The 17877-nt window shown below is 37.4% G+C and overlaps 1 pseudogene; it reads left to right on the top strand.

Moving 5' to 3' along the window:
• Positions 1-1231: 1231 nt before the first annotated feature.
• On the top strand, positions 1232-17756 carry LOC142179931 (flavonol 3-sulfotransferase-like; annotated as a pseudogene).
• Positions 17757-17877: the final 121 nt, after the last annotated feature.

Genomic DNA, 17877 nt, shown 5'->3' with positions numbered 1-17877 from the left:
AATACCAGTCCATTCTCTTAGATTTTCAATACTAATTTTCTGAGTTCTCCTCATTTCTTTTGCATTGTTTTAACTTCAAAGATAGCAACAGTAAGTGTGATTTGTTAACGATCTTTGTGTTCGCTGAAACACTGGGTATAAGGTACCGCTACACCAGTGTGTAATTTGTTCTATCCTGAGAGGAAATAATCTACAACCTTGGGTACTAGGAGGGAATTAAAGTCCTTAAGGAAACACTATGAATTTAGTGTGCTCGGATTAAATTCTGTTTCTTTTACATTTCTGTTTATATGCTATTTTATCTTCTACAGAATTATTTTACAAATACAGTTTGATAACAAGCTTAAGAAATTTAATATTTTTTGTATTTGTGTTATACTCACTGTTCTGGAGATTAAAACCTTTGTGATTTTCTACTCCATTGGAGATTAAAATCTACGTGATTTTAACGTTTGTTTATGTCATTCTTTTACAGAAATGACGAGTGACAACGGGAACCAGACTATTCTTATGGTGACTGCCAATGCATCGACAAGCCAAACAACACCGGCATTGGCACTGGCAGAAAAACCCAGAAAATTTTTCGGGATTGATTTCAAGCGGTGGCAGCAGAAGATGTTCTTCTACTTGACGACTTTAAGTCTGCATAAGTTCATTAAGGAAGAAGTTCATGTTCTTCCCGACGAAACTCTAGAAAATGAACGCTTTCTCGTGACTGAGGCGTGGAAGCATTCTGATTTTTTTATGCAAGAATTACATACTTAATGTACTGGAAGACTATCTGTATAACGTCTATAGTAATGTGGAGACGTCAAAACAACTGTGGATAGCGCTTGAAAGGAAATACAAAACGGAAGATGTCGGGTTAAAGAAATTCGTTGCCTCTAAATTTTTGAATTACAAAATGGTAGATAGCAAGTATGTTATTACCTAAGTCTAGGAATTGCAAGTGATTATTCAACGATCTCCTTGTTGAAGGTATAAGTCAAATTAATACTAAAAGTATTAATTATATTGTTTTTACTAACATAATTTTCATTGAAGGTCTTGTCATCAATGAAGCATTTCAAGTTGCAGCGATGATTGAGAAGTTGCCTCCTTTGTGGAAGGACTTCAAAAACTACTTGAAACACAAACGAAAGAAGATGTCCCTTGAAGATCTCTTGTTCGTTTGAGAATCGAAGAGGACAACAAAGCTGCTGAAAATAAAGGTCGTGAAAACTCAGCAATAATGGGAGCAAACATTGTTGAGGATACTCCTAGAAAGAGGAATAAGGCTTCTGGACCGAAAAGCAACCCAACAAGAAGCGGTTCAACGGAAATTGCTACAATTATAAAAAAGCTGGACACAGATCTGCAGATTGTCGTGCTCCAAAGAAAGACAAGAAGAAGGGTCAAGCAAACATGGTTGAAAAGCACGAATATGTTGATGACTTGTGCGCTATGCTTTCTGAATGCAACCTGGTGGGAATCCTAAGGAGTGGTGGATTGATTCTGGAGCCACTCACCATGTTTGTGTTGTTAAAGAAGCGTTTGCTACATATGATCCTCTTGGACCCGAAGAGACGCTTTTTATGGGAAATTCTGCAATGGCCAAAATTGAAGGATGTGGAAAGATATTTCTGAAAATGACTTATGGTAAGGTGGTGACTTTAAACAACGTCCTTCATGTTGCAGAGATTAGAAAAAACTTAGTCTCAGTTGGACTTCTTGTTAAGAAGGAGTTTAAGTATGTTTTTATATCTGATAAAGTTGTAATACGTCAGAATGAGATATTTGTAGGAAAAGGTTACCTCACTGAGGCCCTTTTCAAGCTGAATGTAATGGTTGTTGAGAATAATAATAAAATTTTAGCTTCTTCTTACTTACTTGAGTCAAATGAATTATGGCATATACGTTTGGGTCATGTCAATTATAAAACCTTGCGAAAAATGATTAATTTGGAAGTATTGCCTATGTTTGAATGCAACAAATCAAAATGTCAAATATGTGTGGAATCTAAGTATGTTAAACATCCTTATAAGTCAGTTGAAAGGAATTCAAATCCTTTAGACTTAATTCACACATATATTTGCGACATGAAGTCAATACCATCTCGCGGTGGAAAGAAGTATTTCATAACTTTTATGGACGACAATACTCGATATTGCTCTGTTTACTTACTTAATAGTAAAGATGAAGCAATAGACGCATTCAGGCAATACAAAAATAAAGTTGAAATGCAACTTAATAAGAAAATCAAAATGATAAGAAGTGATAGGGGTGGTGAATATGAATCTCCTTTTGAAGAAATATGTTTAGACTATGGAATTATTCATCAAACAACAACCCCTTACACGCCCCAATCCAATGGGATTGCGGAAAGAAAGAATCGTTCATTAAAGGATATGATGAACGCATTATTGATAAGTTCTGGTTTGCCACGAAACTTGTGGAGAGAAACCGTTCTTACGGCTAACCGGATGCTAAATTGAGTACCCCATAGCAAAACACAATCCATTCCATATGAAAAATGGAAAGGAAGGAAGCCCAACTTGAATTATTTTAAAGTGTTAGGGTGTTTGGTAAAAGTGCAAGTTCCTAAACCCAAAAGAGTAAAAATAGGACCGAAAACCGTTGATTGTGTTTTCATAGGATATTTCATAAATCAGAAAATCACGACATTCATAATAATACGGTTATAGAATCAGATAATGCTGAATTCTTTGAAAATATATATCCATATAAAAAGGAATGTGAGTCGATTGGTGAAAGATATAAACGACCTCGGGAAGAAACAAAAGAAAGTACATTTAATTAGGAGGATCCAAGACGTAATAAACGTCAAAGAACATCTACTTCATTTGGACCAGATTTTGTAACTTTCTTATTGGAAAATGAGCCTCGAACATTGAAAGAAGCTATGTCTTCTTCGGAATCATTATTTTGGAAAGAGGCAGTCAATAGTGAAATAGAATCCATATTGAACAGCCATACATGGGAATTGGTTGATCTTCCTCCTGGAAATAAACCTATGGGTTCTAAATGGATTCTTAAGAGCAAAATGAAAGATGATGGCACTATTGATAAATATAAGGCAAGACTTGCAGTCAAAGGGTATAGACAACGAGGAGGTCTTGATTATTTTGATACATACTCTCCAGTTACAAGAATTACATCCATACGAATGTTAGTAGCATTATCTACAGTTTATGGTCTTGAAATTCATCAAATGGACGTTAAGACGGCCTTCTTAAATGGAGATTTGGAGGAAGAAATCTGCACGGAACAACCTGAAGGGTAAGTGGTTTCAGGTAAAGAAAAGAAGGTATGTAGACTTGTTAAGTCCCTTTACGGACTAAAACAAGCACCCAAACAATGGTGTCAAATGGTTTTAAGATAAATGAATGTGATAAATGTGTATACCTTAAAAAATGATCCAAATCACATAGTCATTGTTTGATTATATGTGGATGATATGCTGATAATGAGTAATGACATTGCCAACATAAATGCGACTAAGCGTATGCTAACTAGCAAGTTTGATATGAAGGACTTGGGAGTTGCTGATTGAATTCTGGGGATTAAGATCCATAAGACTCCTCAAGGTCTGGCATTGTTAGAATCTCATTATATTGAGACAGTACTTGGAAAATTCAAACACTTAGGGTTTAAAGTTGCATAGACTCCAATTGACGTGAATCTTGCATTAGCAAAGAACAAAGGCCAAAGCATATCACAATTAGATTATGCTCGTGTGTTGGGATGCTTAATGTATATCATGAATTATACACGACCAGATATAGCTTGTGCTATAAGTAAATTGAGTCGATACACGACCAATCCAGGTCAATCTCATTGGATGGCAGTGAAACGAATTTTAGGATATTTAGAACATACCCAGGACTTTGCTTTGCACTACAGTAAATATCTTATGGTGATTGGGGGATACTGTGATGCAAATTAGATCACCGGTTCAACTGATTCTAAATTCACAAGTGGATATGTATTCACTATTGGTGAAGGAGCGGTATCTTGGAAGTCGTCCAAGCAAACTTGTATTGCCCGCTCTACAATGGAGGCTGAGTTCATAGCCTTAGATAAAGCCGGTGAAGAAGCTGAATGGCTCCGGAATTTCTTGGAAGACATTCCATTTTGGCCCAAACCATTAACACCAATATGTATACATTGCGGTAGTCAAGCGGTAATTGGAAGGGCTGAGAGCGTGATGTATAATGGTAAATCTCGTCATATACGACGAAGACATAAAACCGTTAGGCAATTACTCTCTAGAGGAATCATCACGATTGACTATGTAAAGTCAAGCGATAATGTGTCGGATCCACTTACAAAAGGACTAACTAGAGAGGTAGTTGAGAAATCTTCGAGGGGAATGGGATTATGGCCGAGAACAAGACATTATGGCGGTAACTCTACCTAGAAGACTGGAGATCCCAAGATCTAGGTTCATGGAGATCAAACAAAGTCATTAATGACGGTTCAACATTGTCAACTAAAATTTTGGTCCATTCTCGTGATGAGACACTATTCAGTACCAAGGATAAAGTATTAAGGTTTTTTTAATGATTTCTAAATTTGATACGGGGTATATCAAATAGTGTATCTACGGTATGACACGTTTAGGAATCACCTATGTAAGTTTGAAGTGTTATCCGCTTCAAGAAGAATTTTGTAAGGCCAGTTCTCTACTCACTTATGAAACCAGGTAGTGTTAATGGCTGAAACGAACATAACAATAAAATCCAAAAGACGGTTAAAGGTTGGTTGTGTGACTTATGGTTGTCTATATATACACCAAAGTTCGACGGTTCAAAGATGTCAATCTACCAATTGACCGAGTATATCTGATATAAGTTCACTACGTAAAGTTCAAAGGGAAACCAACTTATCCAGATGCAATTAATCCTTGCTTGCGAATCGCACAGCTTTTCATGTATATTTCCGTGATATAGCCTTTCCCCTTTCATGTGGGTGATTGTTGGGTGGTTTTTAAAGCTTAAATGTAGCTTAAAAGATGGTGAATGGGAAATGGAGGAAAATTAAAAATATTTGAGTTTTCCTCCTTGACAAAGGGACATTGTCCCATATTGGAAGAGAAAAAGGTTTTGATGGGTATACATACAATTGCTCTTCTTCTAGCTCTTAAAGAGTTAAGAAGAAGGCAAGCCTCGCGTCGTCGTTGCCGCCGTCGTCGTCGCTCGCTCGGCTCGGCTTCGACTTCGGATTTGGATTTGGATTTGGTCAAATGATCGATTGATTGATTGATTGATTTTTTGGACCAAATTTATTTGTTAATAGTAAATATTAACAAAAATATTATTAAATATCCGATTGTTTTGTAAACGGAATATTAATATTAAATCCAAGGGAATAATATATGCCCTTTTGTAAAAGTCATTTACAATATGGTCGTTTTTAGACAAACAGTTAGCACCTCTTCAGATTTAAAGAGTTGCACCTCTTCAGTTTGAGCTCAACATTGGCTATAAATACCAGTCCATTCTATCAGTTGTGCATCAACGGCTTGTGATTCTATGAACGAGGTTCAAGATGTGTATTATGTGTTTTGGTGATGGGCCACTCTGGAGGACTTGAGGCCAGGTTTAGACTATAGTTTAGGCTTGGTAGCTTCAATTATAACATGTACATTTGGACTAATATGTACGGTAATGTCCCTACGAGTAGAATTTTTAGCTCGATGAGCGGTGGAATGTCTTTATGATGAGAAGATGTGACTTCGTAATATGTTAAAATGATTTGAGTGTGACGAGAAGTATTTACTTAAAATGTAAAAAGGGCCATTTGGTGATTGATTTTCGTTTTGATGTGACGTATAGTACCGAGTATGAATGTTCTGAAGGATTTTTCAGTTAAATTGTGGGACAAATTAAATTCTCATGTCTTGTTAATGAGTTTGGACTCAGAAGATTAAGTGATTGCGTAGTAATTGTGGTTGCGAAAGGGTATAACAAGATGTCAATTTGAGACTAAGCAAGTGGATTATCTCCTGCATAGTAATCTATGTAGGTGTGTTCCTTACGATGTGAATAGAGAGTTTCTTTTCTGCCAGTGGGGAGTATGTGTTGAGACTTGAATTTGAATCCGGTTGAGAAAGTTGACTTGATTGTCGCGATAATAAATGTGAACTTAGCGGATGATTGAGGTAGTTTATGGTGGGTGTTGCATAAGCTTGAGAAGAATTTTCGTTGAACTGACTGCAGTATTATGGCTGTAATAAAGTATGGGTATTACTAATTATCGAGTGTTTTGTTCTATGGATTTGAGCCAAGTGGGGGAGTCTTCTATTGACAATTCAATTCATGGTTATATGTTTAAAATTTAGTTTTGATCTGAGGCATACTTGTAGGTTAGTTATGACTTGCAGAGGTTGAGATCGAGGGTGACTCGAATAAGAAAATTTCGGGATACGAGTTATATTGCACTTATGAATATATGAAAATCATGGAATGAGTGAGTTGTTATTTGTGAAGGATGTAGTGCGCATGGAGTATGAATTTGATTGGTAGTGTTAAGACTGGGGTACTTCTTTGGGTGTTGTTGTGCTAATGGGGCATGTGTCTTTCGACCCTTTTGGGTGGTGCAATTGATATTGAGCAGAGTGGATGACTCTTGAAAAAGTTCCAATGGATTAAAGATTAATATGTAATAATTGAGAATTTTTGGCGGATTTGTTTATGGATAAAATATGAGATTTAAGCTGGATGGTGTTGAAACTTGTGCCATTTTTGTATATCATTAGGGATTTTATATTTCGGTATCAGGAGGGTGAACGAAACGTCCTTAGACTCAAATAAGGTATTTTCAGAGTGGGTATTTCGGTTGTGGTATTTATAAGGGTAATTATGATGTGGAGAGACTCTACAGATGTTTTGGTGGCAATATTCTTGGGTTTTGGTGACCTACGTGATTTGGTCGAGTTAGAGGAATTTAGTTCTAATAACTTACTTATGTGCAGATAGATTTCAAAGTGTTCTTGACGGTTTGAACCGGATATTTTCTACTGGTGTGGGAAACATGTTGTATATTGTGATTTCCTCCTGGAAGGAAGCAAGATAAAAGTTTATAACTAACCGGGTATGTAATTTTGCCGGTGACTCAGAGTTGATAATGAGATTCTTGTGCCTTTCAAATGGTAGATGTGATGTGTTGTGCGGGATTTAGATTCACACGCATAAGGTGGCAGTTCATTCTTGAAAGAAATATCACGAATTTTGGACAGAGTGATCAGTTTTAGATATTTAGAGGAATGTTATAACTGTCCGAGGATCCCTGAGAAGGGTGCGCATTTCAGAAGGCGCATTGTGTTTTGACTTACGGATGTTCATCGATATTGCAGTACCCACCTGGGTTATAGACTGTTAATATTCAAATTATTTTTATGTGGCACGAAAGAATTATGAAAGTATTCCTCATGGGAAGATCGTGAAAGGAAGACGTGTTAGTCATTCTAGTGCTGGAGTTGGGATCAGTTACGGTGATTCATGTGTTTGATGAATTTGGAGACTGGAGTTCTCAGAAGTATATTATTTCAGGTTGCGGCCTGTTTGAGGTGAGTATTTTATTTTTACTCAGTGGAGGCACTAGTTGCGTTAATTATTTGTGATAGCTACGCGTTATAAGTATGTATATATGTGAGGTTTGAGCCAATGTGCGGGCATCAGGGCAAGTACTCATACTCGAAAGAATGCTTAGGCTATGATATGCCTAGAGTTGACTGTTGAGCGTAAAGTTATAACATTTCTCATGTTCGTACCTTTGTTGAGAACTATCTGGCTACATTTGAGGTTTCAAAGAGGTTAATTCCCCTGAATAAATGGGGTAGTTACTATTTTTGCGTTAACTTGCCAATTTGAAGTGTGACACCAGACTTTGCACATGCTTACGCTATGGCGTGTTATTTATACTAGTCCAGGAGCATGTGAATCTTATTTCATTTATCACATACATGTGTACTTATTTGATTGCTCCTCTATGATATGCTTGGACTGGAGGCCTGTGACCATGCCTGGCGGATAACGCTATTGGCACGTGAGTTGTCCGTGTGGATCCATATACTGATATTTTTGGCACGTGAGTTGTCTGTGCGGGTTCATATATTGATACAATAGCACGTGGGTTGTCTGTGCGAGTGATGTTAATGTGAGCTCTAAAAGAGCTGGTTACTGTTATTAAACTTGTGTGTATCGGTTGTACAATATATAATGAGATTATAGCATTACAGTCATGGTGGTGCTTGCTGAACTTACAATACGGTTCTCTACTTTGAGATATTTTCCATTTTTGGGTACAAAGTTGCGCAGTTGTGGATTGAGTTGTATTGGTGTGGCATATCAATAGGATAGTTGTTTAATAATATAAGGTCATTCGACCTAGAATGGATACTATCAGGTTGGATTCTGGTATATTGGGAGGATAATATTGAAGGTCGGCATAGAAAGTGATTTTATCTGGGACTATGGTTATGGCTGGATACAACTTGTTCATACTTATACAGTATGTAGATGTGAGATTCGGGTAGTGAAAAGAATTCTGGATGTTAGAAATTTGGCTCCATGGTTTTTGGGCTAAGGTTAAATTAATGATTTTCAGTTATGTTGTGTGGTCAGGCCTATATAGAATAGGGTGACGTGAGATCACCCCTGGGTACGTGCGTGGTAAGATAGAATAGTGATGTAATGACCCGAGCAGTCGTTTTGAGCATTTACGCTCCTTTCAACTATTTGAAGTATTGAATAACTTCCTACGATGTATTATGACTTGTGTAAATTATCGGTTTTAGTTATTTCGGAGTTTGCTTGGAAGAATGAACTTTCATGTTGGAAGCTTAAGTTGAAATAGTTGACCGGACAATGACTTATGTGTAAACGACCTCGGATTTGGATTTTTATGATTTAAATAGCTCTGTATGGTGATTTTGGACTTAGGAGCGTGTCCGAAAAAATTATTTGGAGGTCCGTAGTAGAATTAGGCTTGAAATGCCGAAACTTGAAGTTTTGGGAAGTTTGATCGGGGGGTTGACTTTTTGATATCGAGGTCGGAATCCGATTCTAAAAAGTGGAATACCTCTGTTATGTCATTTATGACTTGTGTGCAAAATTTGAGGTCAATTGGACGTAATTTGATAGGTTCCGGGGTCGTTTGTAGAAATTTCAAATTTCATTAGGCTTGAATTGGGGTGTAACTCATGGTTTTAGCATTGTTTTAGGTGATTTGAGAGTTCGACTAAGATTGTATGATGTTTTAGGACTTGTTGGTATATTTGGTTGAGGTCCCGAGGGGTTCGGGTGAGTTTCGGATGATTAACGGGTTGGATTATGGACTTGGAACTCTGGTGGAATTTTTCTGATGCACCATCTGGTTTCCTTCATAGCGTTCGCGAGTGGAGCCTCGCGTTCACGAAGAGGAACTGAGAGGCTGGCAATATTTGCTCTTCGCGTTCGCGAAGAGAAGAACGCGTTCGTGAAGGGTGGACTGTGTGTGCATCGCGAACGCGAGAGATGTTACGCGTTCGCGAAGAACAGAGGAAGCAGCTGAGGACCCCTGGCAATTGGTCTACGCGTTCGCGTAGGGGGTATCGCGTTCGCTAAGTGAGGGGGAACGAAGCATCGCGTTCACGATGGGTGGAACGCATGCGCGTAGAAGGCATTGAGGCAGAGGCATTTTTTGCTTCGCGAACGCGAGGCACTGACCGCGTTCGCGAAGAAGAAAAGCCTTGGCAGTGAGTTTAAGTTCCCATTTTCAGTTTTTGATGATTTGGAGCTCGGATTGAGGCAAATTTTGGGTGATTTTCAGAGGAAACAACGGGGTAAGTGTTCTTAACTCAATATTGGTTAAATTACCCGAATCCATGGTTGTTTTTATCATTTAATTGGCGAATTAAGTTGGAAAGGTTTAAAAACCCTCTTAGTTTAAATTCAAGATTTGAGGGTCGAGTTGGGGTCGGATTTTGATAAAATTGGTATGGTTAGACTCGTGGTTGAATGGACTTTCGGATTTTATAACTTTTGTCGAGTTCCGAAAGTGATTTTTGAGTTAATTTCGGATTTTATTGAAAAAAATAGTATTTCCTTATGGGATTAATTACAATAATTGGTATTGATTGAATCGAATTAGTTGTGCCTAGATACGAGGCTTTCGGAAACCAATTCTTGTGGCAAGGGCATAGCGGAATAAATAATTATACGGGTTGAGGTAAGTAACACTTCTAACCTTGGTTTTGAGGGTATGAATCCCCGAATTTGGTATGATATGAATTGTTTGGAGGTGACACACACGATAGGTGACGAACATGTAGATGTGCACCACATAAAGTGTGTCTTGAATAAATCATGTGAAGTAGTAAAATTAAAGAATCATGTGATTATTTGAACATGTGGCACGTGTTAGAGGAATTAAGCTGAGGCTAGTAATAAAGGTCATATTTAGGCTATGTGCCGATATTTTAGGATCCATGGGGTCGTGATGTTGTTGAATTAATTGTTCAAAAATATACATTTCACACTCAGTAATAATTGTCCATTGTAAGGATATTTATAGGATTGAGATGCAACGCAGCAGGCCATTTGTCTTTATATATGTTATTATTAAATGGATCGGGGCTGCCCGCCTTCAGCATGCCAAAATGGCTTTATACATTATTATTGTTCTGGATCAGGGCTGCCCGCCTACAGCAAGCCTTATTGGCTTTACTATTTTATGGATCGGGGTTGCCCGCCTGCAGCAGGCCTTATTGGCTTTACTATTTTATGGATCGGGGATGCCCGCCTGCAACAGGCCTTAAAGGCTTTGTTATTATACGGATCGGGACTGCCCGCCTGCAGTAGGCCATATTGACTTTGTATTACGCTTGGGCTGAAGGAGCCCCTCCGGAGTCTGTACACACCCTCAGTGAGCATAGATGATCATCGATATTCGAGATGGACTTTCCAGGGCATGGACTTGCCTTACTTACTACTTATATATATATATATATATATATATATATATATATATATATATATATATATATATATATATATATATTTTCCCAGGGCATGGACTTGCCTTACTTATTTGTATTGTAATGAGTTATCTGGACATGGATCTTGTCAGTACCATTTATAGTTAGGGATAAATTATCTCAGGGATAGATTGGCCTTATACGGTACTGGGTGACTGATTGTCAGTCGATGTGTATTTATATACGGGTTGGAACACCCTTGGGATGGATTGGCCATAAATAGTACTGAGTGACCAGATAATTTATGACCAGTATTTACATGAGGTCTTTCTACTAAGATGTCATATGCCTCATATCATGCAACATTGATCTATTTAACTTGTACTGAGTTTAACTGTTGAACTTGAAAGCATATCTACATTTCGGTACCATTATTTTTACTGGACTGTACCTGCGGAGCTCATCATTTCTTTCAGCCTAGAGGTTAGTCTTGTTACTTATTGAGTTAGTTGTACTCATACTACACTTTACACCTCGTGTGCAGATCCAGGTGCTCCCGGATACGACGACTGCTAGAATTCGGAGTTATTTATGTTGGAGAGTATCAAGGTAGTTGCTTGACGACCGCAGACTTGGTTCCCTTCCTGTTTAGTTATTGTACTGTTCTATACTTCAGACAGTGATATTTATCAGTCAGACTTTGTATTCATTTAGATGCTTATGTACTCAGTGACACCGGGTTTTGGGAGTGATATATTTGAAATTTTGAGATTTCTTCCGCTGAATTAATTATTTCGTTTTCAAATTTAAAAGAAATGATGGTTTATTGGGATTTTTGGCTTGCCTAGTATTGAGATAGGCGCCATCACGACAGGAGAGATTTTGGGTCGTGACAAAGACGATCTGTATAACGTCTATAGTAATGTGGATAGCGCTTGAAAGGAAGAAGTTCATGTTATGCCCGATGAAACTCTAGAAAATGAACGCTTTCTCATGACTGAGGCGTGGAAGCATTCTGATTTTTCTATGCAAGAATTACATTCTTAATGGACTGGAAGACGATTTGTATAACGTCTATCGTAATGTGGAGACCTCAAAACAACTGTGGATAGCGCTTGAAAGGAAATACAAAACGGAAGATGTCGGATTAAAGAAATCTGTTGCCTCTAAATATTTGGATTACAAAATGGTAGATAGCAAGTCTATTATTACCCATATCCAGGAATTGCAAGTGATTATTCATGATCTCCTTGCTGAAAGTATAAGTCAAATTAATACTAAAAGTATTAATTATATTATTTTTACTAACAGAATTTTCATTGAAGGTCTTGTCATCAATAAAGCATTTCAAGTTGCACCGATGATTGAGAAGTTGCCTCCTTTGTGGAAGGACTTTAAATACTACTTGAAACACAAACGCAAGGAGATGTCCCTTGAAGATCTCTTGTTCGTTTGAGAATTGAAGAGGACAACAAAGCTACTGAAAAGAAAGGTCGTGGAAACTCAACAATAATGGGAGCAAACATTGTTGAGGATACTCCTAGAAAGAGGAATAAGGCTTCTGGATCGAAAATCAACCCAAGCAAGAAGCGGTTCAACGGAAATTGATATAATTGTGGAAAAGATGGACACAGATCTCCAGATTGCCTTGATCCAAAGAAAGACAAGAAGAAAGGTCAAGCAAACATGGTTGAAAAGCACGAAGATGTTGATGACTTGTGTGCTATGCTTTCTGAATGCAATCTGGTGGGAAATTCCAAGGAGTGGTGGATTGATTCTGGAGCCACTCGCCATGCTTGTGTTGTTAGAGAAGCGTTTGCTACATATGCTCCTGTTGGACCCGAAGAGACGCTTTCTATGGGAAATTCTGCAACGGCCAAAATTGAAGGATGTGGAAAGATATTTCTGAAAATGACTTCTAGTAAGGTGGTGACTTTGAACAACGTCCTTCATGTTCTAGAGATTAGAAAGAACTTAGTCTTTGTTGGACTTCTTGTTAAGAACGAGTTTAAGTGTGTTTTTGTATCCGATAAGGTTGTAATAATTAAGAATGAGATATTTGTAGGAAAATGTTACCTCACTGAGGGCCATTTCAAGCTGAATGTAATGTTTTTTGAGAATAATAATAAAATTTCAACTTCTTCTTACTTACTTGAGTCAAATGAATTATGGCATATATGTTTGGGTCAGTTCAATTATAAAACCTTGCGAAAAATGATTAATTAGGAAGTATTGCCTATGTTTGAATGCAACAAATCAAAATGTCAAATATGTGTGGAATATAAGTATGTTAAACATCCTTATAAGTCAGTTGAAAGGAATTCAAATCCTTTAGACTTAATTCACACATATATTTGCGACATGAAGTCAATACCATATCGAGGTGAAAAGAAGTATTTCATAACTTTTATGGACGACAATACTCGATATTGCTCTGTTTACTTACTTAATAGTAAATATGAAGCAATAGACGCATTCAGACAATACAAAAATGAAGTTGAAACGCAACTTAACAAGAAAATCAAAATAATAAGAAGTGATAGGGGTGATGAATATGAATCTCCTTTTGAAGAAATATGTTTAGAATATTAAATTATTCATCAAACAACAACCCCTTACACGCCCCAATCCAATGGGATTGCGGAAAAAAAGAATCATTCATTAAAGGATATGATGAACGCATTATTGATAAGTTCTGGTTTTGCACAGAACTTGTGGGGGGAAGTCATTCTTACGGCTAACTGGATACTAAATTAAGTACCCCATAGCAAAACACAATCCATTCCATATGAAAAATAGAAAGGAAGGAAGCCTAACTTGAATTATTTTAAAGTGTTAGGGTATTTGGTAAAAGTGCAAGTTCCTAAACCCAAAAGAGAAATAGGAACGAAAACCGTTGATTGTGTTTTCATAGGATATTTCATAAATTAGAAAGAGTCGATTGGTGAAAGATATAAACGAACTTGGGAAGAAACAAAAGAAAGTATATTTAATTAGGAGGATCCAAGACGTAGTAAACGTCAAAGAACGTTTACTTCATTTGGACCAGATTTTGTGACTTTCTTATTGGAAAATGAGCCTCGAACATTTAAAGAAGCTATGTCTTCTTCGGAATCATTGTTTTGGAAAGAGGCAGTCAATAGTGAAATGGAATCCATATTGAACAACCATACATGGGAATTGGTTGATCTTCCTCCTGGAAATAAACCTTTGAGTTCTAAATGGATTCTTAAGGGAAAAATGAAAGATGATGGCACTATTGATAAATATAAGACAAGACTTGTAGTCAACAACGAGGAGGTCTTGATTATTTTGATACATACTCTCTAGTTATAAGAATTACATCCATACAAATGTTAGTAGCATTAGCTGCAGTTTATGGTCTTGAAATTTATCAAAAGAACGTTAAGACGACCTTCTTAAATGGAGATTTGGAGGAAGAAATCTACACGGAACAACCTGAAAGGTTTGTGGTTTCAGGTAATAAAAAGAAGGTATGTAGACTTATTAATTCCCTTTACAGACTAAAACAAGAACCCTAACAATGACATGCGAAATTTGACCAAACAATGTTGTCAAATGGTTTTAAGATAAATGAATGTGATAAATGTGTGTACATTTAAAAAAATGTCCCAAATCACATAGTCATTGTTTGCTTATATGTGGATGATATGTTGATAATGAGTAATGACATTGCCAACATAAATGCGACTAAGCGTATGCTAACTAGCAAGTTTGATATGAAGGACTTGGGAGTTGCTGATTGAATTCTGGGGATTAAGATCCATAAGACTCCTCAAGGTCTGGCATTGTTAGAATCTTATTATATTAAGACAGTACTTGGAAAATTCAAGCACTTAGGGTTTAAAGTTGCAAAGACTCCAATTGACGTGAATCTTGCATTAGCAAAGAACAAAGGCCGAAGCATATCACAATTGGATTATGCTCGTGTGTTAGGATGCTTAATGTATATCATGAATTGTACACGACCAGATATAGCTTGTGCTATAAGTAAATTGAGTCGATACACGAGCAATCCAGGTCAATCTCATTGGATGGAAATGAAACGAGTTTTAGGATATTTAGAACATACCCAGGACTTTGCTTTGCACTACAGTAAATATCCTATTGAGGGATACTGTGATGCAAATTAGATTACCGGTTCAACTGATTCTAAATCCACAAGTGGATATGTATTCACTATTGGTGAAGAAGCGGTATCTTGGAAGTCGTCCAAGCAAACTTGTATTGCCCGCTCTACAATAGAGGGTGAGTTCATAGCCTTAGATAAAGCCGGTGAAGAAGCTGAATGGCTCCGAAATTTCTTAGAAGACATTCCATTTTGGCCCAAACCATTCGCACCAATATGCATACATAGCGATAGTCAAGCGGCAATTGGAAGGGCTGAGAGCGTGATGTATAATGGTAAATCTCGTCATATACGACGAAGACATAAAACCGTTAGGCAATTACTCTCTAGAGGAATCATCACGATTGACTATGTAAAGTCAAGCGATAATGTGTCGGATCCACTTACAAAAGGCCTAACTAGAGAGGTAGTTGAGAAATCATCGAGGGGAATGGGACTATGGCTGAGAACAAGCCATTGTGGCGGTAACTCTACCTAGAAGACTGGAGATCCCAAGATCTAGGTTCAAGGAGGTCAAACAAAGTCATTAATGACGATTCAACATAGTCAACTAAAATTTTGGTCCATTCTCGTGATGAGACAATGTTCAGTACCAAGGATAAAATATTAAGGTTTTTTAATGATTTCTAAATTTGATACGGGGTATATCAAATAGTGTATTTACGGGATAATACATTTAGGAATCACCTATGTAAGTGTGAAGTGTTATCCGCTTCAAGGAGAATTTTGTAAGGCCAGTTCTCTACGCACTTATGAAACCAGGCAGTGTTCATGGCTGAAACGAACACAACAATGAGAGCCAAAGACGGTTAAGGGTTGGTTGTGTGACTTATGATTGTCTAGGTATACACCAAAGTTCGACGGTTCAAAGATATCAAATCTACCAATTGACCGAGTATATCCGATATAAGTTTACTACGGAAAGTTCAAAGGGAAACTTACTTATCCAGATACAATTAATCCTTGCTTGCGAATCGCACAGCTTTTCATGCATATTTCCGTGATATAGCCATTCCCCGTTCATGTGGGGGATTGTTGGGTTTTTAAAGCTTAAATGTAGCTTAAAAGAGGGTGAATGGGAAATTGAGGGAAACTGAAAATATTTGAGATTCCCTCCTAAGGGACATTGTCCCATATTGGAAGAGGAAAAGGTTTTGATGGGTATACATACAATTGCTCTTCTTCTAGCTCTTAGAGAGTTAAGAAGAAGGCAAGCCTCGTGTCGTCGCCGTCGTCGTCGTCGTTGCTCGCTCGGCTCGGCTATTCGGATTCGGATTCTGTCAAATGATCGATTGATTTTTTGGACCAAATTTATTTGTTAATAGTAAATATTAACAGAAATGTTATCAAAATGATAGTGATATGCTCACAACCCTTCCCAAAGAAAAAGGGTGGATCACTAAACATCTTTACCAATACAGCAGCTATTAAAGGAATTAAGAGGGTGCAAGAATGCTTTAAAGCTCAACCTACAGATACTATTCTAGTTACTTTCCCAAAATCAGGAACAACCTGGTTCAAGGCCCTTATCTTTTCCCTCATGAATCGTGACCGATTTGATTACTCCTCCCACCCTTTACTTACTAAGGGCCCCCATGATTGCATTCCCTTCTTGGAAGTCATCATACAAAATGAAACTTCCTACCAAGATTATCGAATTTCGTGTTCGCCAAGTTGCCTTTTGGCTACCCATATTCCGTACTCTTTGTTACCGGCATCTGTGATGTCTTCTGATTGCAAAATTGTATATGTTTTTTCGCGAGCCCAAAGATGTTCTTGTTTCAAATTGGCTTTTTATGACAAAAGTAAGACTCAAAGAACTACCATCTTTTTCAATCAAAGATGCATTTGATCTGTTTTGCAAAGGCATGTCACATTATGGACCGTATTGGGATCAAGTGTTGGGTTATTGGAAGGCAAGCATGGAAAATCCGGACAAGGTACTTCTCTTGACGTACGAGGACATGAAGAAAGATCCCATTCTCTGTCTTTCCAAATTGGCTAAGTTCTTGGATAAGCCTTTTTGCTTGGAAGAAGAGAGAGAAGGATTTGTACAGGAGATTGTAAGGCTTTGTAGCTTCGAGAATTTGAGCAGTTTGGCAGTGAATCAGAACGGAGTGCAACATTTGAGTCCACAATTTACTGTTGCGAACCGGGATTTCTTGAGAAAAGGTCAAGTTGGAGACTGGAAAAACCACCTGACACCAGAGATGGCCGAACAGTTGGATGAAATCACTAGGCAGAAACTTGCTGGAACAAGCTTGATAGAAACTTTGTTTGCTCCAGGTTGTAATAAATAAATACTTGTTTCACTGTGGTTCTTTGAATTCTTAGCCTTTTTTATATGCAAATGTAATTGTTCTGCAGTTGGTCCAACTGTGAAGTGATTTTATTCCATTAAATTTTCATTTCTGAAAAGAATGACTTCTCACCTATTAATAGCATGTCTATGTATTAATCTATAAATTGAGAGGCAAAACTTAAAACTTCATTCCTTCTAGGGAAATTGAACCAGAAATGATTCTGGGGATCGATATTGTAATAGTTATACTGATTCTTTCTTTTTTTTAAGTTCTGTCATTGTAATAGCTATACCGATTCAAATTCCTCCAAGCTAGAATATCATTCCAGTTGTTGATGTTTTCAGTTGCATTTCTGTTGTCATTTTCTGCAACTATTTGTTGGAGCTGGATTTACTGGTGCGAGAGAGTTGTTAGAGGACCGATCAGTTTCTCTCTTCCACTACATCTTTTACTTGAATTGTTTT

The sequence above is a fragment of the Nicotiana tabacum genome, chromosome 4 (assembly GCF_000715075.1).
Source record: "Nicotiana tabacum cultivar K326 chromosome 4, ASM71507v2, whole genome shotgun sequence".
NCBI classification, from domain to species: domain Eukaryota; kingdom Viridiplantae; phylum Streptophyta; class Magnoliopsida; order Solanales; family Solanaceae; genus Nicotiana; species Nicotiana tabacum.
The sequence above is the reverse complement of the archived record's forward strand: the minus strand, read 5'-3'. Positions and strand labels throughout refer to the sequence as shown.